This window comes from Notamacropus eugenii, chromosome 1 (genome assembly GCF_028372415.1).
Source record: "Notamacropus eugenii isolate mMacEug1 chromosome 1, mMacEug1.pri_v2, whole genome shotgun sequence".
NCBI lineage: Eukaryota > Metazoa > Chordata > Mammalia > Diprotodontia > Macropodidae > Notamacropus > Notamacropus eugenii.
The window spans coordinates 350,222,176-350,247,565 of NC_092872.1; the positions used below are offsets into that span (position 1 = coordinate 350,222,176).

A 25,390-nucleotide genomic window follows, 5' to 3' on the forward strand; every position below is an offset into this window, starting at 1 on the left:
GCAGAAGGGAAACAGTTACCTGTGAGAAAAATCTTTATGTCAAACTTTCTTGGGAAAAGGTCTGATATACAAGACATATAAGGATTGATTTAAATGTGTAAGAGCAATAGCCATTACCCCAAAAGATTAAATAATCTGCACATTCTGTTCTTAAAAGAAGAAAGTTGATCCATCAATAATTATATATTTTTAAATGTTCTAAATCACTAATAGTAAGATAAATGCAAATGAAAACAACTCTGTGGTTCCATTTTACAGTCATATGACTAGCAAAGATGAGAAAAAAAGGAAAATGACAATTATTGGAGAGGCCACGAGAGAACAGACATTAATTCCCCAATGGAGATGTGACTTGATCCAAACCTTCTGAAAAACAATTTGAAACTATAGCCCCCAAGTCACCTGTCACACAACAATAACGTTCCTAGGGTTATCCCTCAAAAGATCAGAGTTATTGTCTATCCTTTGTTCTCAGTGAGGACCAGTGTGGTGGGGATGTCTTGACTTGCAAGTGAATTGGACTTAAGTGAGGCAGGGCTGTGTAAAGTCACCAACCTCACTTTCTTCTCCAGAGTCACTGGGCTCAGTAGCAAGGTATAGATCAGGACCACTGGAGATGACTCTGGATACTCCAAAAAGATCAAAGAAAGAAGGAAAAGATTTATATATAATATAATAATAATATGATATAAGATATATATTTGAAGCCAAGAATTCGACACAAAGTGGATAGTTAGTTGGTGAAAGGCTGAATAAATAGTGATTAGTGAATGTCAAGTTTCCTCATCTGTAAGATGGAGATAATGACAGCACTTACACCCCCCTCTCCCAGAGTTGTTGTGAAGATCAAATAAGATAATAATTACAAAATACTTAGCACAGTGCTTGGTTCATACCAACTACTATATAAGTGTTAGCTAAGAGGAGGAGGAGGAGGCAGTGGCCAAGACTCCCTCTGGCCAGTCTGGTGGTTTATGTTGGATATCCAATCTAATCCAATAAACATTTTTAAAGTAGCTACTGTTTGCCAGACAGCTAGGTGGCACTGTGGGTAGAGTAATAGAATGGAGGTCAGGAAGACTTCTTTCCCTGAGTTCAAATCTGACTTCAGACACTTTTGAGCTGTGTAATCCTTGGCAAGTCACCTCACCCTGTTTGTCTCAGTTTCCTCATCTGTAAAATGAGCTGGGAGAAAGAAATGGCAAATCACTCCTGTACCTTTGCCAAGAAAACTCCAAGTGGGGTCGGAAAGAGTTGGACATGACTGAAACAAAACAACAAAAAATGTATCAAGCCTGGGCTTATACCATGTCAGGAGTTGTAACTGATCCCTGCCCTCAAGGAGTCGAAAGACAGCAAACACACAAAGAGGCAGGAAAATTGGGGATTTGGGGGAAGACCAGAGGGTACCTTGTTGCATGGAGTTGTGTTCGTCCTTCATTGCCAAAGAAGGCCATGCCATCAGAGAAACGATGACATGACTTGCACTTGACTTTGTTTTGAGTGAGGGAGGGCTGGGCAGGTCACCAGCCTCACTTTTTCCTCCAGAGCCATCTGGATCCAGTGACCAGATATTCCTCAGGATTACATGGAGTAGACAGCAGGCTTGGAGGCAGAGGAAGTCAAAAAGTCCAGTTTCTGTCCTCTAAAAAGGAAAGCATTGAAAGTTTACCACTCCACCTTCTGGCCCTCCAACCAGAGGAGAGAAAAGGCTGAGGGAGGTGGCTTAACCTGAGCTGGGTCATCTTGATCTGTGGAGTTGAAATCAGGTAAAGCAGAAGATGCAAAGTGTAGTGAAATCTGTATGAAATGAGTCACTTATATTCGACCTAGAAGTTGGTAGTTAGTAGACTAGTTCACCTAGTTGTACAGGAAAAGAATATTCAGTAAGAATGCAACATTGATTGAAATGGGTGTAGCTTCCCAGCTCCCATGTTGCCTAAGCTGTGACCTCTTGTTGCTCTGACTTTTCATAATTAGATCACCAGGAAGTTGGGCCTGAGCCTGAGTCCCTTGAGGCAATTCAGTCTAGAGAATGGTCTCGAAGCCTTTTAAGGTTGCTTGCTGCTTTCTTGGTGTTCATCCTTCATTCTAGAAGAGGACCATGACATCACAGAGGTGATGCCATTATGTGCAAGTGAGTTGGATTTAAGTGAGAAAGGGCTGTGCAGTCACCAGCCTCACTTTTTCCTCCAGGGTCATCTGGGTGCAGTGGCCAGATATGGATCAGATCAACTGGAGATGGCCCAAGATGCAGTGGGGGACCTTGGCTTTTTCAGGCTAAGGTCTTTAACAGATCTCAGTTTGACTGAAGCAGAGAGTATTCAGTGACTAAGGCCTAATAAGAAATGAGACAAAAAAAATGGCTTCTTTAAAAAAAAGAATAGATCTATGAGGGGACGACCCAGGATTTCTGGTCAAAACAGAAATAATTATTATTTACATGCCTTCTGAGCCAATCAGGGCCCAAACAAAGACCGAATGGGAATTGGTCTGGGGCCTTTTAAGAAAAAACTAGCATAGACTACATGAGTTAAGGGCTTGTGATATTGTTTCTACCGCAAATATAATAGAATATTACTGGGTCACAAGAGGCAAAGAGACAGACTCAGAGAAACTTGGGAGGATTTGCATGAAATAACACAGAACAGAACTGAGAGAGCAAAGTATGTGAAAGGAAAACAATTGGGAAAAACTTGATAACCATGAACCATAATTAAACATAACTCCAGAAGACTATCATTTTTCTTAACTCTTGGCAGAGAGGTGATAGACTAGAGGTGCAGAATGGGACATAAAATTCTTTTTTAAAAAACAAATGCATATTTATTTTTATATGAATTTGTTACTTCTGGCCCCATTTCTCCCCAATTGAACACTTTTTTTTCCCATTTCAAATTTATTTTTTAAACATTATTTTTTTTAAATTTTGAGTTCTGAGTTCTCTCCCTTCCTTTAATCCCTCTCCCACCCGTTGAGAAGGCAAAAAAGGTAATATCAATTATACATGTGAAATCATGCAAAATATATTTCCATGTTAGACAGGTTGCCCCCAAACAACAATAACAACAATGGCAAAATAAAGAAAGTGAAAAAATACGCCTCAATCTGCATTCGGATTCCATCAGTTCTTTCTCTGAAGGTGGATAATTTTTTTTTATCATAACTTGTTTGAAATTGTCTTGGTCAGAGTAGCTAAATTTTCACAGTTGAGCATTGTTCCAATATTACTGTTACTGTGTACAATTGAATATTTTTAAAAAAGAAAATCCCCATAACAAATTTGTGTAGTCTAACGAAACAAAACTTCACATTGCCCATGTCCAAAAATGTGTCTCATTCTGCATTTTAAGTTCATTACCTCTCTGTGGATGGCATGTTTCATCTTCAGGCATCCAGACTCAAGGTTTATCACTGCATTAATCAGTTTCCTTGTCCTTCAATGAGAGGAGTAGTGACAGTGAAACAAATGAACAAAAAACCACAGAAGAAAACCAAGGAAAATTCAGAAGGGGCACAAACTGGGCAGCATTGGAACTACTGAGATAAACTTAATATTTACTTTTTTGAAAATCCTAAGTTCTACATAATAGAATTTTATGGTGTCAAATACAATCCTCTTTTTCTGTCCTTTATGTCAAGGAATGTTCATATTTATTGGTGTTTTTCAAATTCATATAATTTTAAAAATTAAAATAAACAAATTACAGTCTCCTGTGGGGTTTGAAGGGGTTAGTTGGTCATCATCATTATCACTATCAGTACTATCATTGATAAACATTATTCAGCACTTATTATGCGTAGTGTCCTATACTGAGCACCTGGGGCACAAAATAGCATTCTATAGCTGTACTACCTGCTCAGTGGGATCAGACTCATATAAAAATAAGGGCTGCTAAACTGTACATAAGAATCCCCATGAGTCACTTGTTGACTTAGTTTTAAAATGTAATATTATCCATGTTTTATTGTGTTTTATATATTTTGTTAAATATTTCCCTATTACATTTTAATCTGTTTGGGGCTACTTTACTTGGCAATGTTGTGGGCCTATATGCAGTCTGTGGGACACATGCCCTGGTATATACAATTGGAGCCCCATCTACTCTCCAGTCAACAATCTCCTGGAAACCATGGAAGTACAGCAAATTATTCTGAAGGTAATGAAATGGGGACAATAACCCTAGTACTGACCTCTTAAGATGATAAAATGGGGACAATACCTTGCCGATCTCTCAGGGTGGCTAAGGGGGATCAAATAATATAATTTATCTAAAGTGCTTTACAAATTTGGAAGCACCCTATAAATGGTAGTTTTTATTATACATAGTTTACCCAGTAAGACCTGAGCAAAGCTAGAAGGTCTGGGGGTTTAAAAAGTCAAAGACACTGAAATGTAAAGGGGAGGGTCATCAGATGAAAAAATAAACATTTCATATCTTAGAAAGGGGAGCTGAGGTTAAATATGAAACTATGTATGAAAAAGCCAGCAAAGACATTGAACTTGCAAAGGGTCACAAACTGCCTTTAAACCTTTGTCCCTAGATACTTATCTACATACAGCCCCAAAAGGAGTCTGGGAAAGACAACTGGCTGAATCTAAACTAATCACCATGAGCCAAGGGAGAGTCCCTGATTGAGGGAACTGGCCCTGAACTGGGAGAATTGTAGTAGAGGAGAGGATAAACCTTTCCCCACCTTCTACTTGGAAATAACTTTTTTGAGTTAAGAAAAGGCTTTGCTAACCTTGAGGTACATGTAGTTTTCCTAGTTGAGGACACATAGCACTCTAACTGAAGAAAATATAGCTCTATCTGGTTGAACCAGTGGCTGATAGGTAGTATAATAGTCAGTAATAGTCAATAAACATTTATGAAATGTCTACTATGTGCGAGGCACTATGTTAAATATGGATTAAACAATGAAAGACAGTCCCTGTTCTCAAGGAGTTTGCAATTTGATGAGAGAAGATACACATGAAAGAAAGCTGAGAAGTAGGTGGCAAGGGTATAGGGAAGGTATACAGAGTAGAGGACTTGGTGGAGAAGGTGGGAAATGAAGAGATGTCTTCTTGTCTCCCCTCCTGAAGTGGAGGTTGAGAAGTTCATGGCTCCATCCTTCTGTCAGAGGATCAGAGGGTACTGATGAGGTGTGAATATCAAGGCTAATTGGTTCTTCAATGAGTTTACTGTGGACATGGTGGAGAAGTCAAAGAAATACTGAAAATACTGCTGCTGCCTATCAGAGAGCAAACCCAAAGGAGATTAGCAAATCAACCTATTCAGCATGTTGCTCTGGTATGCTGCTTTCCAATGAGTGGAAAATACAAGGTCAAATTCTCTTATTTCCCCTAAAGGGGCTGAGCTGTCTAGGCTCTGGCAGGTGGCTAATACAAACAGAGTCCCTCCTCCTACTACTAAGTCCAATCAGACAGGTGACTTATTGCCCTCTGGGGAAATCTTCACAGCTCCACCTCTCTAACCGTGAAGCCAGAACAGTTCTACCTCCTGAAAGTATTGACCTGAAGCAAATCTGAAAGCAGCTGTCTGGTGACAAAGGACTTGCCCAGCCTGGCCTAGCAGCAGTCATGTCCAGCAACTGAGCAATCTGCCCAGTTCAACCCAAAATCTGGAGTAAATTTGTCCAGTCAAGACAACAGCCCTGTGAGGAGTGGGGCTAGATGAGCTTCAGAGTGATTCATTCATTACTGACATCATATCTCACAGCAAACTTTGTAAGGACCCTCCAGAGTAAGAAAATACACAAAGTCCCTTCAATTGCATGGTTGTAGGGAATAACTCAGAGTTTAGAGCTCAAGAGCTAGTGTTGAGATGATAGCTGTCCATTCATAGGGTTATGCCAAGAACCCTGAAAGTAGTAACAAATGTCTATTTGGAAATCTAACCTGCCAGCAGCAGTGAGGGTTGGGGAAGTGATCCCAGAAGTCGTGTTACACCTAATAACTCAAATCTGTTTAGTGATTTACTTTTTTTTTACAGCTTCTTCCATGAAATGGAAAGTTCAAGTAAAATGCAGAATATAAACTCCTTGAAGGCAAGAAGGGTGCCATTTTTAAAAATTATTTATTTGTTTTAAGTTTTCAACATTTATTTCCATAAAATTGAGTTCCTAATTTTCTCCCCATCCCTCCCCTCCCCCCAGCCCAAAACGCTGAGCATTCTGATTACCCCTTCCACCATTCTGGCCTCCCTTCTAGCACCCCTCTTCTAGCACCCCTTCCTTCCCTTATCCCCATCTTCTCTTTTGTCCTGTAGGACAAGATAAATTTTTATACCCCATTACCTGTATTTCTTATTTCCCAGTTGTACGCAAAAACAATTCTCAACATTTATTCCTAAAACTTTGGGTTCCAGCTTCTCTTCCTTTCTCGCTCCCCACCCATCCCCACTGAGAAGGCAAGCAATTCAATATAGTCTATGTATGTGTAGTTTTGCAAATGACTTCCATAATAGTTATGTTGTGTAAGACTAGCTATATTTCCCTTCATTCTATCCTGACCCCCATTTCTTCTATTCTCTCTTTTGACCTTGTCCTTCCCCAAGAGTGTTTACTTCTAATTGCTCCCTCCTCCCATTTGCCTTCCCTTCTATCATTACCCCCACCCTGTTTGTCCCCTTCTCCCCTACTTTCCTGTAGTGTAAGATAGGTTTTCATACCAAATTGAGTGTACCTGTTATTTCTTCCTTGAGCCAAATGTGATGAGAGTAAGTTTCATTTATTCCCTCTCACCTCCTCCCTTTTCCCCTCCATTGAAAAAGGTTTTTCTTGCTTCTTTTATTAGAGATAATTTGCCCCATTCCATTTCTCCTTTTCTCCTCCCAATATATTCCTCTCTCACCCCTTAATTTTATTTTTTTAGATATGATTCCTTCCTATTCAATTCATCCTGTGATCTCTGTCTCTCTCTCTATATATATGTGTGTGTGTGTGTGTGTGTGTGTGTGTGTGTGTGTGTGTGTATACTCCCACCAACTACCCAGATACTGAGAAAAGTTTCAAGAGTTACAAATATTATCTTTCCATGTAGGAATATAAACAGTTCAACTTTAGTAAGTCTCTTATGATTTTTCTTTCCTGTTTACCTTTTCATACTTCTCTTGATTCTTGTGTTTGAAAGTCAAATTTTCTTTTCAGTTCTGGTCTTTTCATCAAGAATGTTTGAAAGTCCTCTATTCATTGAATGACCATTGTTTTCCCCTGAAGTATTATACTCAGTTTTGTTGGGTAGGTGATTCTTGGTTTTAATCCAAGTTCCTTTGACTTCTGGAATATCATATTCCAAGCCCTTCAATCCCTTACTGTAAAAGCTGCCAGATCCTGTGTTATCCTGATTGTATTTCCACAATGCTCAAATTATTTCTTTCTAGATGCTTGCAATATTTTCTCCTTGACCTGGGAACACTGGAATTTGGCTACAATATTCCTAGGAGTTTCTCTTTTTGGATCTCTTTCAGGAAGTGATTAGAGGATTCTTTCAATATTGATTTTGCCCTCTGGTTCTAGATATCAGGGCAGTTTTTCTTGATAATTTCAGTAAAGATGATGTCTAGGCTCTTTTTTTTAATCATAGTTTTCAGGTAGTCCTGTAATTTTTAAATTGTTTCTCCTGGATCTAATTTCTAGGTCAGTTGTTTTTCCAATGAGATATTTCACATTATCTTCCATTTTTTCATTCTTTTGGCTTTGTTTTGTAATTTCTTGGTTTCTCATAAAGTCATTAACTTCCATCAGCTCCATTCTAATTTTTAAAGAACTATTTTCTTCAGTGAGTTTTTGAACCTCCTTTTTCATTTGGCTAATTCTCCTTTTTAAAGCATTCTTCTCCTCATTGGCTTTTTGAACCTCTTTTGCCAATTGAGGTATCCCATTTTTAAAGGTGTTATTTTCTTTAGCATTTTTTTGACTCTCCTTTAGCAAGGTGTTGACTCGCTTTTCATGATTTTCTTGCATTGTTCTCATTTCTTTTCCCAATTTTTCCTCCACCTCTCTTACTTGAGTTTCAAAATCCTTTTTGAGCTCTTTCATGGCCTGAGACCATTGCATATTTATTTTGGATGCAGAAGCCTTGACTTTTATGTCTTTCCCTGATGGTAAGCATTGTTCTTCCTCATCTGAAAGGATGAGAGGAATATACCTGTTCACCAAGAAAGTAACCTTCTATAGTCTTATTTTTTTCCCCCTGTTTAGGGCATTTTCCCAACCAGTTACTTGATTTTTGGGTCCTTTGTCAAGAGTAGGGTATACTCTGGGGACCTGCAAGATCTCAGTTCCTCCAAGGTGGTGCAATCAAATCTGCACACTGGTCTGGAAGCAACCAGAAACTTTTCTGCCAGAATCTGAGAGTAGTAGAATTACCTCTCCACAACTGCCTCCAGTTCAGCCACACCAGCACTCAGTGTGAGATTAAGATCAGCTACTCAATTCCTCCAGGGGCTTTAAGCTGAGGGCTCCAACAGTGGACACTGTCTCCTGCTACTTCTGCTGCTGCTGCCTCTGCCACCTGGGGCCAGAACTAGGGTGGGACCCTGCTCCCTACTCTCCCAGCAGAAAAAGCCCTCTCATTGACCTTTGAAGCTGCCTTTATCCCCTGTGGGTTGAGGGATCTGTGAACCTCCACTGCTGCTGGGCATTCTACCCTGAGGCCTGTTCTGGTCCTGTTCCTCCCGGTGCCACAACCAAGGCTGGGCTACACTCTGCTCTGTATCCAGTGTGACAGACCTTTCCTGTTGACCCTCCAGGTCACCCTGGGCTGGAAATCTCCTTCACTCCATAGTTCTGTGCCTTCTGCTGCTCTAGAATTTGTTGAGAGTCATTCTTTACAGGTATTTTATAGGCTGTGAGGGAAGAGCTAGAGTATGTGCGTCTTTCTACTCTACCATGTTGGCTCTGCCCTCTGGAGGGTGCCATTTTAAAAAATCTTTGTAACCACTTAGCACAGTGCATATTAGTCACTTAATAACTGTTGGGATGGAAATAAACTGAGGAAAGCAAAACTCAGAGAGGTTAAGTAATTTGCCTAGAATTACAACATCAGTAAATAAAAGGTCTAGCATTCAAACACGTTTTCCAATTCCAAGACCAGTGTTCTACCACACCATGGCATCTCTTCTATGCTTTGTAAATTATAAATATCTAATAAACACTGACTATCTTCATCGTCATTGTCATCATCATTATCATTATCATCATTAATTGGATCAGTATCCTCCTGAAACCCAATCAGCATGAATTTAACCAACTTGGTGGAATGGAAAGAATCCATGCCATCAAATCTAAATCAAAATTGATCAGGCCCTGGTGCTGCCTTTTGATAAATGGAATATATAGAGTCAAATTCTCTTATCTCCCCTAAAGGGGCTGAGCAGCCAGGACTCTGGCTTGTGGATAATACTTAATCTCTCCTCCCATTAGTAAAACCAATTAAGCAGGTGCCTTGTTGCCTTCTGGGGAAATCTTCACAGCTCCACCTCTCTAACCATGAAAACAGAACAAGGAGGAAGGTTTACAGAATAAAACCTGTGGGACTGGATTAATAAACAACCACAGGACGTGAGCAGCAACCCTGAGCACTTAGTTATGCAAGGACTGCTATGAAGGATCAAAGAAATTAGAATTTCAGAGCTGGAAGGGTTTTATATATCAAAGGTGGGAAGGCACTTAAAGTCTAGAACACAATGGAGTGTTAGAGCTAAAAGGGACCTGAAAATCATGAAAGCCAGAAAATCAGAGCTAGAATATTTAAAAATCATCTAGTCCAAACCTCTTATTTTTCAGATAAGAAAGAGAGGCTCATAAAGGACAACTGAGTTGTCACATGTCACACAGTTAACAGAAAAAATGAGATTATCCTGATGGCCAATTAGTGCTTTTTCTATCACTCTACACTCCCTCAAAGTGTGACAGGGGCACACAGAAATCATTGTCATAAATCTTTGCTGTGTTAGAAATAGTGGGCTCTGTCTCAAAGATGCCTTTAGCATGATTACCAGTCATTGGAGATACTACCTTGAGAAGAAACGTCTCAAGTTAGAATCCCCACTCTGCTGAGCTGGCAGGTGCCCGAAGCTGGCTCTCACCAGAGTCTGGTGATGCCAGCTATCAAGGTTACAAAACTCTTGTGTCGGAAGGTAGCCAAGGACAGATGCCTAGCAGAGAGGCAAATTCCAGCCAACACAGGTACTGGGGTGGGGCTGGCCTGAACTGTAGGTAGAATTAGGTGGCCACCTTTGGAGTAGAATTTCAGGGGCACTGGGAGGGCAGGCACCAAGCCTTTCATTCTGTTGTGAGAGCTCAGACTTAAAGCACAACAGCCCCTGGGAGAGGAACCACAAAGCTTAGGGCTCAATAGACACTAAAGAGGTGATTCAAAACCTTGGATCCGTGGACCCCAAAGAGTTCATGGATAGATGTGGGGGAGAGGAATAGGGGGGAAATTATATCTTTATTTTAATACAATTAGTTTCCTTTGCAATTGTACATATTTTTTATGCATTTAAAAATCTCATTTTGAGAAGGCTTGCCTCAGACTGCCAAAGGAGTCCATTCTACAAAAAAAGTCATAAACCTTTGTACTAATAAAATGTTTCTCAGTTGCGCTAGAATGAAGCCAAATATGACTGACACAGAATCATAGACGGGTGGAATGTCCTTTATCTTTTGTAGTATAGGCAAACACAGGGCCAGAAGGTACCTTAAAATGTATCTTGTTCAAACCCTCATTTTATGGGGGAAAACTGAGGCTAGAGAGAAGTGACTTGCCAGTGTCAGAGGAAAGCCTAGTCCCCTGGTCTCGTGACTTCTTATCTTAGCTTTTATGATACTGCTCCAAGGATCTTAAGTTTTCGGTTGACTGATACACATAATCAGCCTAAATATAGTACTTGATAGTATGTACCAGGATCCTTCTTGAGAGTAGGTTTTATTAGAAGTGAGGGAGAAAAGAGTATCCTCATTATCAACATTATTCCTCACATCTGTAGAACATTTAGAATTCATAAAAGGCAGTTACAGCCTTTACTTCATGTGATTACCCTGTAACAACTTTGTGAAGTAAGGAGGGAAAGAAGGATCGTGCTCCCTTTTACAGATGAAAAAATTAAGGCTGGTGACTTATAAAAGGCTACACAACTACAAAGTGGAAAGCTGGAACCTCCCTGTCCCGTACCTAAGGGGGATGTGGGAAGAACCACTAGAGGTGGGAAAGAGACATGGGAGAGATACAGAAAGATGAGATGCTGTGTCAAAGTCAAACCTGACAGACTTCAAAGTTGGAAAGGAGTAGTGAGACAATCTAGTCCTGCTTCCTTTCCAACACAATGTGGTACAAGGAATCCTAGACTTGGAATCAGGAGAAATGGTTTTGAGTTCCAGGTTTGACCCACTTTTTGGAGCCTTCTCATTTGCAAAATGGGACAATTACACTTGTATTACCTATATCAAAGGAAATTGCTTTAACAGTCTGGAAGCAGCATTCTACCGTGAATTATTATCAAAATATCCTTTACTAAAATCCTCTTTTGCTTCCTCATCATGGTGTAAAGGTAACCCTTAGTTTATCAGAGGAGCAGAAGCTCTGTCAGAACATATCTACCATCTAGCACCCATCAAGTAAGAGGCATATAGCCCAACCTTTGAGGATCAGAAAGATTTTTTCCAATGAACTGGTGACCAGATGGTAAACTGGGCTATAGAACTCAAGAAACTATCTACCAAAGAATAATGAAGTTCCAAACTGTATTGGTGGGGGAATGTCTGCATAAAATCATGGATCCTTGCAGTACAGAAGTACTATTATTACTTATACTATTGCTGTTGCTACAAAATAAATTTTGTTATTGTTATTGATAATATTATAGTACTTGCAGTGTCTCCTCTTACATATGTGACTGCTCAATCCTTTCAGTTGTGTCTGACTCTTTGTGACTCCATTTAGGGTTTTCTTGTCAAAGATGTTGGAGTGGTTTGCTGTTTCCTTCTCCAGCTCATTTTACAGATGATGAACTAAGACAAACAGGGTTAAGTGACTTGCCCAGGATCTCATGGCTAGTCTGAGGCTGGATTTGAACTTAAGGAGATGAGTCTTCCAGTGTCCTGACCCAGAACTGTAAGCACTATGGTTCCACCTAGCTGCCCTCTTCTTGCATGCACTCTCCTCGAAAAAGCCCTTTAGCATCAAAGTATCCTTGCAGATGTAAATTCACTTAAAATAATAGATTAAAAACCCTCACCAATGTGAATAAAAAATCATCAATATAATTAAAAACCATCACCAATGCATTTATTTTTACTAGTCATACAAAGGACTTGTCTAGTACAAAACAAAAGCATTTAATGAAATAGTAAGTAAAAAAAATAGCAATAGCATATTCACCCCCTGCAGCTGTGACATAGTTTCCCATATACCATCAATGGGAAGAGTGGACATGCTTAGGCATAATGCAGGATGAGCAAACATGAAGAAACCACATGTGGCCAGAGGACACATTTCAAGGGACAGACATGTGACCAGGGCACATACACAGAAAACACAAGTCACCAAGATACCCATGTGGAATGGCAACTCAAGCCTCCAGTGTTTCAAAGCTACTGATATCTTCTGCAATGATGCCACATTGCTCCACTGGGCCCACTCTCTGTTGCTCAGGGCATTATCTGTGGGTGTCATAGTTTCTAATTTTCTCTCAGTTACCAGCTTCTCAGCTTCATTTCTTGAGGATACAGACTGGACATTTGGTCCCCATCTGCTAGGTTATAGCAACTAAAATACTTCTCTCTGAGACCCAACCAACTGCAAACAACAACAGGTAGACCAGTACCTCAAGGCTATGATTGTATATTTTCTTCACTCATTTTCTCCAGGGACAAAGTCTCTGCTCCAAGTCCCTATATGACTTAGGCTTAGAAAGTTTCCTTTTAGGCTATAAAACTGTGCACATACTCTTTGACCCAGCAATACCACTACTAGGTCTGTATCCCAGAGAAATTTCTTTAAAAAGGGAAAAGGATCTATATGTACAAAAATATTTATAGCAGCTCTTTTTGCTGTGGCAAAGAATTAGAAATTGAGGGGACGCCCATCAATTGGGGAATGGCTGAACAAGTTGTGGTATATGATTGTGATAGAATACTGTTGTGCTATAAGAAATGATGAGTAGGGTGCTTTCAGAAGAAACCTGGGAAGACTTACATGAACTGATGCAGAGTGAAATGAGCAGAACCAGGAGATCATTCTATACCACAACAGCAGTATTTTACTTTGATCAATTGTGAATAACTTAGCTATTCTCAGCAATACAATGATCTAAGACAATTTTGAAAGACTCATGATGAAAAATACTATCCACCTCCAGAGAAAGAACTGATAGAGTCTGAATACAGATCAGCGCATACTTTTTTTTAACTTCATTTTTCTTGGGTCTTATTTGAAGGGGAGAGGGATCCCTTGGTTTTCTTTTACAATGTGACTAATATGGAAATATGTTCTGGATGACTTCATAGTCTATATCAAATCTATATCAAGTTGCTTGCCTTCTCAATGAGGATGAGGGAGAGAATTTGCAACTCAAATTTTAAAAAAATAAATGTTAAAAATGCTTTTAATATGTAATTGGGAAAAAATAAAACATTTAAAAAAACAAAGTTCCCTTTCACTCCCAATCATGTTCTCTTTTTTAAATTAAAATTTTTTCAATGAAAAAATATTTTCTATCATTCTCAACCCCCTCTACTCTTCCCTCCAAACAAAGCAAAAAACAAAGACAAACCCTTTGTAACAATATATAATATGCATAGTCTAACACAATAAACTCTCATATTGGCCATGCCAGAGAATGTTTTCTCATTCTACATATTTAGCTCATTACTTCTCAGTCAGGAGGCAAGCAGCCTCCTTTGTCATTGGTTCTCTGGAATCAAGGTTCATCATTGTGCTGATCAGAGTTCACAAGTCTACTCACTTTACTCACAGAAGTCTTTCCAGGTTTCTTTGAAAACACACTTTTGGTCAGTTTTTTTATGGCATAACACTATTCCATTACATTTAGAAACCATAATTGGTTCAGCTATTTCCCAAATGATGGTTCTCCCATACCCCTCACTACCTGCCCCCACTATCTTAGTTTCTAGTTCTCCCACAAAAAGTGCTGCAATAAATATTTTTGTCCATATGAGAACTTTTCTTCTTTCTTTGAGTTCTTTAGGGCATAGACCTAGTTGTGGTATTGCTGGGTCAAAGAGTATCCACAGCTTCATGATTGTTAAGGCATAGTTCCTCTCAACAACTCTCAAAAAATTGGAGAGTTGTCTTCTAACAAACTGCAAAGGCCTGTGTGGTTCTAAGTTATTACAATCAGTCCCCCTCTTGTCATGCAAATAAATCCAAAACAAACACAAATCCTAAGAAAGAGAGCAAGGTCATTATATTCCATTCTCTGTGCCTGAATTCTTGCCTTACATAAGCAAAAGTGTCTAGCAACAAAACTCCTATGCTTGGAGCAGGGATGCATAACAGAAATAATTACAGTCCACATTCCCATGGGGAAGGGGAAAGAGAAAAGGAAAAAAGCATTTATGAAACACCTACTATGTTCCAGGCAAGTAATTATGTGGAGCAGTGGATACTGGACCTGGAGTCAGGAAGACCTGAGTTCAAATGTGGCCTCAAACATTTACCAGCTATGGGATCCTGGGCAAGTCACTTGACCCTGTTTGCCTCAGTTCCTAATTTGAATTCCTAGCTTCCACTATCTTTGCCAAGAATACCCAAAGTGGAGTCACAAAAAGTCTGAAATAATCAAACAGTAATTATTATGTACTACAAACATATAGATCCAAGGTAGCGAATTTGATGTCTGTATAGAACACTGTCCTCTGTTTCAAGTATGTCAGCAATACAATAGTGGTAAGAATAGTTGATAAAAAATGTACCATTTTCCAGGGTGAGAGTTTAAGCTTATTATGATTCTACTTAGTTTTAAATTCACTATCAGTACTCCTGAATAGGACTGAATATGACTTTCAAGTCAAGGAAAGATCATATTAATCACTTGATGCACATGGATATCTGTAAGTTTATGGCCCCAGTGAAACTCACATAAAACAGCTACTTTTTGTGGATACCATCTCCAACAATATCAAAATGCCATTTGGACTGAATAAGTAGAAAATTCTTAATGGGTGCCAAGTAAGAACAGAGACTAAAAACTTTGAACTTGAATATAGAGATGAAATTGAACCAAAGACTGAAAGCAATATTTATAAATAGCTCACGCTTCTCCAGACAAGATACATCAAGCATAAAGCTGTTAGGAAGAAAGTGGAAGTTCTGTCTATTAAGAGATTAACCAGCATCCTGAAGTCAAAACTTAAGGAGAACAACACAAGGCAATCGATGCCTATACAAAGGTAGTCTTAACATATACCTTTGGCATGGTAAAAATGAGTTACGAAAGACATAGAAAGTGTCCAAACAAAAATATGCGTAATGTTAAGGAGACACAGGGCTTAATGCCTCTAAGCAGTTCTAGAAAGATGAACACTTCCTTGTCAAAAATGAAGAAGAGGGTTGACAGATGTTCTAACAATACACAATAAACAGGTTTAAAAATTTACAGGAATACTTTCAGAACAAAAAGATCTCACTTCACAAAGCAATTCTAAAGAATGACAACACATTTTCCCTCTGGGTTTGCCAAGAGTAGCCAAAAGAAGCTTAATTCCATACAGAGAGGATGAAACAGCTAAGATCCATGAAAGGAAATCAAAGGTGTTGCATGGGTGGTACTCAAATAAAGTCAATCAGCTGTTAACAAAGAAGTATTGAAGGAATGATTAAGTAATGCAGACTCATTTACAGAAAAGAAGGGGTTTATGATAGTGATTTAGGATCAGGTCACTGCCACTAGAAATTACAGAAAGTTTATCCTTAAAGAGCCTAGACTTATTAATTAATCCGGATCTTAAAATGAAGTGGTACAAACTGTGGAACATATCACTGCAGGTTGCAAAAATTTAGTCTGGTTTCTACCAGATACTTAGAAGAAAGTATCTAGTGGCTAAAATTATACACCAGAAACTCAGCATGTTTTATAATCTAACACATGACAAATCCCTATACTACAAATGCTACCCTCCCACAAGCCTTTGAGAATTCATCAGATAAACTGTATTGGAATGAGATCAACATTACATATAAAACTGTTCCCATTACCTTCCCAAACATAACACTGATCCATAAAAATTAAGAACGATGTTTTAAATAGATATTTCCATAAAAAAGCACTCATAATTTTTAAATTATGGAAATGAAAAGCTTTTAAAATATAGAGACCTAGGGGGAGAAATTAAAACTTTATGGGTACAAGAGGAGGTACATGTCATCCCTGCCATTTTGTCTGATGCTGGAACTGTCCCAAAGACATTTTCATTGAGTCTCGCTGAAAATGAGATTATAAGTCAATGCTCCTATTCAGTTATGAAAAAACAGACAAAAATGAAAAAATCATTTCATCCACCTGTGCAATAATCTAAAGAACATTAAACACACAAGAAAAACTGTGGGATGGCAACTTGTCCTTAAACTGTTTCTATCAGAGGTACACATGAAGTGCTATGCAAGGTCTGAAGAACCTTTTTTTTAATTAGTGAAGTCAGGGTAGACTTCATGGAAAAGGTAGCATTTGAGTTGGGCTCTGAAAGACGTGAAAGAGTTCAACAGATAGTGAAGAGGGACAGCTAGGTGGCACCATGGATTGAGCACTGAGCCTGGAGTCAGGAAGGCCTGAGTTAAAATTTGGCCTCAGATACTTACTAGTCATGTGACTCTGGCCAAGTCATTTAACAATAATTGCCTCACATATATGTGTATGTATAGACAAATGTATGCATATACATACTTGTATATAAATAGTGATTATGCATTTTAAGTGGATGAAACAAAGTGAGCAAGAGCTTGGAAATGGGAAAAATCTAAATCATACCCAAGTAAGGGTAAGCACTTGCAGTCTGGTTATCTCACCTTTGTCGTCCCTCCTCTCCACCACCCAATTTCCAGTTTGAAGTCGTCAGGCAACATCTTCATGTCACAAAGAGGAAAAAATTACTTACCCAGGATCACTGAGGTTGCTATTAAATGGCAGAACCACTATGGACCCCTTTTGTAGGTTAGGTAACTAAAACAGACAGCAAGGTATTTTCCCAGTGTAACTGAGGAAGGATGGAAATAAGGGTTTCTTAGGCACCTAGTACATACACATCAGGCACTCTCCATTCTCTCATTTAATCCTCACAACAACTTATCACAGTTCAGGTCAAGAGACTTCCCCAGGATCACACCTGGTGAGTATATGAAGCTAGGTTTGGACTTAGATCTTCTTGATTCCCAATCCAGAACTCTACAGGATGCACCATCTAGCTGGCACTCTTGGCATTGAATGTGCCAACCCCTACTTTTCTCCTAGGGATAACTTTATTTTTCTATTAGTATTTAAATTAAATACTAAATACTAATTGTTTCTTTTTTACTCAGCAACTCTGAGAATCTTCTCCTCCCAGTTTGATTTTTTTTTTTTATTAAAGGGGCCATCCCTTGAGCAACTACTTAAAGAAGCCTATTCATTGAATGGGTGTATTTCACTCAAAGTGAGAATGTGATACTACCTTAGCCTGAAAGGGCCAGGGCCTCCCATTGCATCCTGGGCCATCTCCAGCCATCCTGATGAATATCATGCCACTGAACACAGATGGGTCAGGAGAAGAAAGTGAGTTTGGTGACCTTGCACAACCCTCTCTCACTCTAATCAAAGTCAACTGCAAGTCATGTCATCATCTTGATGTCATGGTCCCCTTCAAGAATGAAGGACAAACACAACAACATCAAGAGTGCATGGGACTGGGAAGAGGGACTCCTGAGATGCCAGATGATGATGTGACAATCTGGTTGGAGGCAGATTGATTAGGGCCTTGAACACCAGGTGGAGGAGTTTGGACTTAATCTTGTGGGCAATACAGATCTACTGAAGGTTTTTGAATGAAGAAGTGATGATCACACTTGTGCATATGAAAATGACGCTGGCATTGTATGTGGAATGAATTAGAGAAGGAAAGATTGGACAGGTGGATGAATTAAGTGACTCTTTATATATTTACATATATAAATTATTCATATATTAATATTTACATATAACATAGTTTTAGATATCTAGATATTCTCAAATCTTTCCACAATCCAGTCCATCATCCCACTAGGCTAGGAAATTGATCTTCCTAAAGCACAAGTCTGATTCCTCCCCATTGGATAAGCTCCTGGGACTCCCTATTGCCTCCAGGATCAAAGAAAATCCTATATTTGGCTTTTTATTTTTGGGAAGGGCCAAGAGGAATGCAATCAGGGTTGAGTGACTTGCCCAGGGTCACATATCTAGTTGTTTGTCCTTTGTTCTTGAAGAGGTGTGTGAGGCAGGGATTTAAACTCCATTCCTCCTGACTCCAGGGCCAGTGCTCTATCCATTGGCTGCCCCTGGCTTTTAAAGATTGATATAAACTGCCCCCTTCCTACCTTTCCAGAGTTCTTGCCCCTTATTCATCTCTGCATACAATCTAGTGGCACAGCCTCATTATTATTCCCTAAATAAGACACTCCATGTCTTTACCCACTGACTTTCATGCCTATAATGCTCTCCCTCTCCCTTCTGCCTCCTGGCTTCCCTGACTTTCTTCAGATCCAAGCTAAACATCCCACCCTTTGCAAGAGCTCTTTTCCCGGCCTCTCCTTAACACTAATAATGCCTTCCATTTGAGATCATCTCTAATTTGTCCGGTCTATATATTGCTTGTATTAGAGTTGTTTGCATGTTGTCTTGCCCAATAGACTGAGAGCTCTTTTAGAGAAGGGAGTGGTTTTTTCCTTTCTTTTTATCCTCAGTGGCTGGCACAATCCTGGCACATAGTAGGCACTTGATACATGATTGTTGACTTGACTTCTGTCTTACTAGAGGTCTTAGGATTTACAGTTGGAAAGGGCTAGAAAGGTTGTTCTGTCTGATTTGCATCTGAACTCCCATATGTGTGTTTTCTCCCCCATTTAGAATGTGAGCTCCATGAACCCAGAGTTTGTCTCCCTCTTCTCTATTTGTAAACTCAGAATTTTACACAGTGCTTGGTTCTTAATAAGAACTTAAACATTTTTGGTATTTATTCGTTCATTCTTCTGAAGGGTCCTGTCCAAGAAAGGTAAGAGTAGAAACTATTTAAACTCCAATAAAATTTAAAAGTTTACCTAAAGGCACTGTATACTGAATGGTCAGAGCTTACACATGGCAAGTGCTTGATCAATGTTTGTTGAACTGAACCGAATCTTGTATAAACCCCTTGTTTTTATAAACAGAGGAACCAAGGTCCAGGTGGGGTTAATGATTTGCCCAAAGTTACATAGGGAGCTAGTGGCAGAATTGGGATGAGGACTAGGCATTTGAGAGGAGCAGAGAACAGTTCCTGGAAAAGCTAACACTTGCACTAACACTTAAAGGATGGATACAAGTTGTATGTGGAATGATTGCTCTAATTATGGGTCACTATTTCAACAGTTTAGCCAACCAATTCGTGTCCTCAGGGCTTTCTCTGGAAGACAGACAGACACAAGGAAGTGGGGAATTTGGAAAGTGAATCAGAGGATCACATTTGAAATCTAGAGTTGGAAAGGACTTCAAGGTCATCTAATCCAACCTCCTCATTTTACAGATGAGGAAACTGAAACTGAGTAACTTGCTCAAGGTCACACAGGGATTTGAACCCAAGTCCTGTGCTTACAGAGGCAAGTACTATTTCCCCTACCACAGACAACCAATGAGCAGTCTGTTATGGTCCATTGGCAGCGTGTTGGATAAACTCTCTATGCCAAACCTGTGGAATGACAAGAGAAACACAGATGAGTTGCAATCTATATCTTTGGAGGGAATAACTGTATTAATGAGTTGCAGCTACTTTTTCAATGACCTAGGCATTAAGATACCTGAATTTTAATCCACTTATTCCCAGAGGAAAGAAGAACTTGAAGTAAAATGCATAAGTCCCAAAGAGGTACATTTAGATTTGATATAATGAAAAAGTTCCTAAGTGTCTTAGCTATGCGAAAGTGGAATGAGTTACCTTGGAGGGATGGGATTCCTTTCACTGGAGATCCTCAAGAAAAGTCTGAATGGCCACTTGTCAGACATATTGTGGAAGAAATTGCTATTCAGGTATGCACTGACCCCTGTATGGTCCCTGAGGTTCCCTCCAACTCTGACATTCTATGTTCTGTGATCCTGATTCTAATGCCAATTTGATACACAAATGGGAAAGTCCATTCCCCTCTCTTGGTCTCAGTTCCTGCTTCTGTAAAAGTAAAGGATTATACTAGATGATTTTAGTCTTTTGATTCTAATATTGTCATATTCTTTAAACTGTGGCATTCAATGAACCCCACTGAAACATTAACAGAACTTTAATGTTTTTCCCTGTTTGTTATCCCAGGCTATCTTAAATACAAAAGAGAAAGAATGTTCCAATCTCATTGCTCCTTTTCCAAATGTTTCCTGTAAACCTAGATGAAATGAAATGCTAGAAGTAGCAATAAGGTACCAGCTCTCAACAGGTGATTTACCGACCACTTAAAAATGGCAAGTGGATGATGTGGCCCCTTGGCTAGGATACAATTTTCTATTTTCTCACTCTAAGACAGAGGAGCAAAGGAGTTTTTTAAGAAAATCATTGCTGTCTGTTAGCTCTCAGCATGTATATTAGCATGAAATGCTTCTCCCATGGCCCTCTAGCTCTGGTGAAAAGACCAGACTTTGAAAGGGAGGAACCATAAATAGATATTGCCTGTCAACATATTTTCCCATGTAGCTGTCAGTAGAAGGTAATAAATGTATCATGCAATCAATCTCCCTCTAAGTAAGCATTTTTGCCTGTCATCCTGTGGTGGAATGTGAACTGGAAGGGAATTTAGGAAGCAGAGGCTTTAGTCCTAGCTATGCTGCTAATGGTAATAGGTACTTCACCATATGTGTAAATTTGGTATAGTCAAAGGTGTGCTGGAACCAGCTCAAGCCTACTTGATGGGGTCAATTTTTAAATTTCAGTGTGAGCATTTACATCTAGAAAACTGGGCAAACTACAAATCAGGGCTTAATTTGTTATTATTTTTGATTGCCTAGAGCCAGGGGTCACTCAACTTAAGAAAGGGATGGAGAAAATGCTATTCAACTTAAAAGTATGTTGTGTGTATATCCCATCCTCTCCAAGAGAGCCGGTTGTTAAACATTTACCAGTGGAAATAACACTGAATATAAAGTCAGAAAACCAGGGTTCAGATCCCAGCTCCTGCTCCTTACTAGTTGTATGACCTTGCTCAAGGCACTTTTCCTTTATGAATCTCAGTTTCCTCACTTATAAAATGAATGAGTTGAATTTCTGGAGATACCTCCTTCAGGAAGCCTGCTGGGATCAGCTGGGCTTGGTCCTAGAAACTATGCCCTACTAATCTACCTACTGAAGTTCCTGTTAGCCATAAGGTTATTTCTGTCATGTTGTATATACTTCATATAATTAGTTGCATATTTTCTGAGTGCTTACTATGTACAAATCTTATTTCTGGTGCCATCGGGAAGACAGATGCAGCTGTGGCATGGCAGAGAGGAAAGAGCTTTGGACTGGGAGTCAGGGGACCATTTGGCTAATCATGCTAGGATTATATACAATTAGAATTATTGTGTATGATGAACATAACACAGCACATAATCAATAGCACATGTAACAATGACCACAAGCACCAAATGCAATCCTGTGATTACCTGTTTAATCAAATGCGACGTTTGTGTGGCATATGGCATAACTTTTGTGAAGTGTATATATCTCAAGCAAACATACGACACTCAGTAGGCAGTCTTACAGTTTGAATTCACATACTGTGCAGTAAATCAGTGGATAAACATTTATTACAGATCTCCTATGTACGAGGAATAATACTAAGAGCTGGGGAAATAAGGAAAGGTAAAAAGGTGTCTGCCTTCCTGGAACTAAGTCTAATGGGGTTGATAATATGCAAAAAAAAAAAAAACAACTGTGTACAGATAGGCTAGATACAGGATCAATTAGAAGTAATCGACAAAAGGAAGACTGGAATTAAGGGGGATTGGAATAAGTGAAGGAAGCCTGGGAAGCCAGGAAGCAGAGAGAAGGAGGGGGAGCATTTCAGGTCTGGAGGGCAGTCTGGGAAAATGCCCAGAGTCACAAAATGGAATGTTTTGTGTGAAAAATAGAAAGGAGACTAGTGTCAGCAGATTGTGAGTGTAAGGTGTGAGAAGGAAAGGTGGGGTCCAGGTTATAAAGGACTTTGAATGCCAAACAAAGGGTTTTATGTTTGATCCTGAAGGTAACAGGGAGCCACTAGAGTTTACTCTGTGTGTGTGTGTGTGTGTGTGTGTGTGTGTGTGTGTGTGTGTGTGTGTGTGCGTGTGATGGTCAGATATACACAAAAAGGCAGGCAGAATAGTACTTCAGAGGAGGTAGAACAAGCCCTGGATTTGGGTTCTAATATCGGCTTTGCCATTAAATGACTGGATGATGGTGGACCTGTTTCTTTCCAAAAGGAACGTACTCAACTAGATGATCTCTCAAATGTCTTCCAGCTCTGACATCATAGCTTTTAAGAGAAATAGGTTGGGTGCACCCAGGTTTGCTGGTACATCCTGAGATAAGCCTTGCCACTGACCCTTCCTCTTCCTTTAGGGGAAAAGAAGCTAGATTGAATAAAGTTCGCTCAAAAGAATACCCCACCCCACCCCCTCCACACACCTAGGCAGTGCATGCCTATGCCTGACTTACTGTGTTCTAAGATCCTTTTCACAGAGTAATAGGAGGTAAACAGTACCTCTATGCTGTCTCTCCCCCCACCTAATGTGTTCTGGGTAGGGCACACCCCATGGAGTGTTGTTTTCACTCTGCCTACTTCAAGGAAATATGTGGCTCAACTCTGTAAGGCTTGTCATTCTGGGATGATGCAGCAAATCCTGGGTGGTTCCTCAGTAGACTGAAGGGAGGGGAAGGGTTCATCAAAGATTGACTATTAAATTAGGAAGAGCAGCTCACTCGGTGGATCTTAAAGGAAATGAAAGTCTCCACCCTCTGACTCTTTTCCCAGTTGCTTAGTGTGTCAGAATTCTTTAAGCCTCTATCCCTGGGGAAGTGGAGGAGGGAAAGCTTGCCCTTTACTCCACCCCAGCAACTCAGTGGCTATGACTAAATACATGATGAAGTAAGGACTCAGATAGGCAAGCTGAGTCTGGGCCTTGGGTCCCTGACTGCCTGATCTGATTTTGTGTTTCTTTTCTGAGTCTAGGGAAGCAGTGACCCTGAGATGGATGTTTCAGGTTTCAGGAGCAATCTCATGAGTTCAAATGTTTAGGAGCTGTGGGGTCCTCAGGAGTACTAGATTTACTTCAGGAGGAGCCCTTGAGAGCTACTCTAGCACTTCTTGGAGATGATGACCACAGGAGGATAAATTCAGCTTTTGATCAAAGCAGAAAACAGACCTAGAAAGAAAGGTTTAGATAATACAAAAGTGAGGGGAAGGTAAAATGTCAACTCAGGACCCCCACAAAATGTCTCTTGTTTTGGTGTTTAAAATATTTATTTTGGGGGCGGAGCCAAGATGGCGGAGTAGAAATACACACATACACATAGCTCCGAACCCACAACCCATAGAATATCTACAAAGAAGTAACTCATGGCGAATTCTGCACCCAGAGGCCACAGAACAGTGGAGCGAAGGAGATTTCTGTTCCAGAGAGACCTGCAAACCTCTCACAAAAGGTCCTTCGCGCCATGGACTGGGCACCGGGACTGGGAGCTGAGTACAGCCCTGCCGCAGCCGCGGCACCGAGAGGAAAAGATCCGAGCGGGCTTCAGGGATGGAATCTCCAGCGGCCACACGGGTCCCTCCACCCACAGGTGACAGGGGTCGGTGAGAGAGTCTCTTTGGCGGGTCAAGAGGGGAGTGGGTTGCCCCCATAACTCAGGCCCCCTTGGGAGGCAACAGCAGAGGCGGGAGCAGACCAGGGCTCCTCAAGCAGGCAGGAGCCTGGATCCATTGTTGAAGGTCTCTGCATAAACCCCCTGAGGGAACTGAGCCTGTGAGGCGGCCCTGCCCCTACCTGAGCACCTGAACTTAATCTCACACTGAATAGCAGCCCTGCCCCCGCCCAAAGCACTGAGGCTGGGAAGCAGCATTTGATTCTCAGACCCCAAGCGTGGGCTGGGAGGATCTGGAGGCGAGGTGGGTGTGAGGAGAATATTCAGAGCTCAAGTCACTGGCTGGGGAGAATGCCCAGAAAAGGGAAAAAAACCAAGACTATTGAGGGTTACTTTCTTGGTGAGCAGGTTTCTCCTCCCCTCCCTTCTGATGAGGAAGAGCGGTGCTCACCATCAGGGGAAGACACGGAAGTCAGTGCTTCTACATCCCAGCCCACTCAATGGGATCAGTTCTGGGAAAAGGTCTTAAAGAGCCCAAACAATTTTCAAAATCATGATAGAGAGGTAGAGGAAAAATTGGGAAGAGTAATAAAAGACTTGCAAGCAAAGTTTGAACAACAGATCAGCACTCTGCTAAAGGAGACCCAAAAACATGCTGAAGAAAATAACACCCTGAAAAATAGGCTAACTCAATTGGCAAAGGAGGTTCAAGAAGCCAGTGAGGAGAAGAATGCTTTCAAAAGCAGAATTAGCCAGATGGAAAAGGAGATTCAAAAGCTCACTGAAGAAAATAATTCTTTCAAAATTAGAATGGAACAGATGGAAGCTAATGACTTTATGAGAAACCAAGAAATCACAAAACAAAACCAAAAGAATGAAAAAATGGAAGATAATGTGAAATATCTCATTGGAAAAACAACTGACCTGGAAAATAGATCCAGGAGAGACAATTTAAAAATTATGGGCCTACCTGAAAGCCAGGATCAAAAAAAGAGCCTAGACATCATCTTTCATGAAATTATCAAGGAAAACTGCCCTGAGATTCTAGAACCAGAGGGCAAAATAAGTATTCAAGGAATCCACAGATCACCGCCTGTAAGAGATCCAAAAAGAGAAACTCCTAGGAACATTGTGGCCAAATTCCAGAGTTCCCAGATCAAGGAGAAAATATTGCAAGCAGCTAGAAAGAAACAATTCAAGTATCGTGGAAATACAATCAGGATAACACAAGATCTAGCAGCTTCCACATTAAGGGATCTAAGGGCGTGGAATAGGATATTCCAGAAGTCAAAGGAACTAGGACTAAATCCAAGAATCACCTACCCAGCAAAACTGAATATAATACTTCAGGGGAAAAATT

The 25,390-nt window shown here is 40.2% G+C and overlaps 1 pseudogene; it reads left to right on the top strand.

Moving 5' to 3' along the window:
* Positions 1-10,109: 10,109 nt before the first annotated feature.
* LOC140517584 (trafficking protein particle complex subunit 3 pseudogene) overlaps positions 10,110-25,390 on the top strand; it is a 36,837-nt pseudogene continuing 21,556 nt past the window's right edge.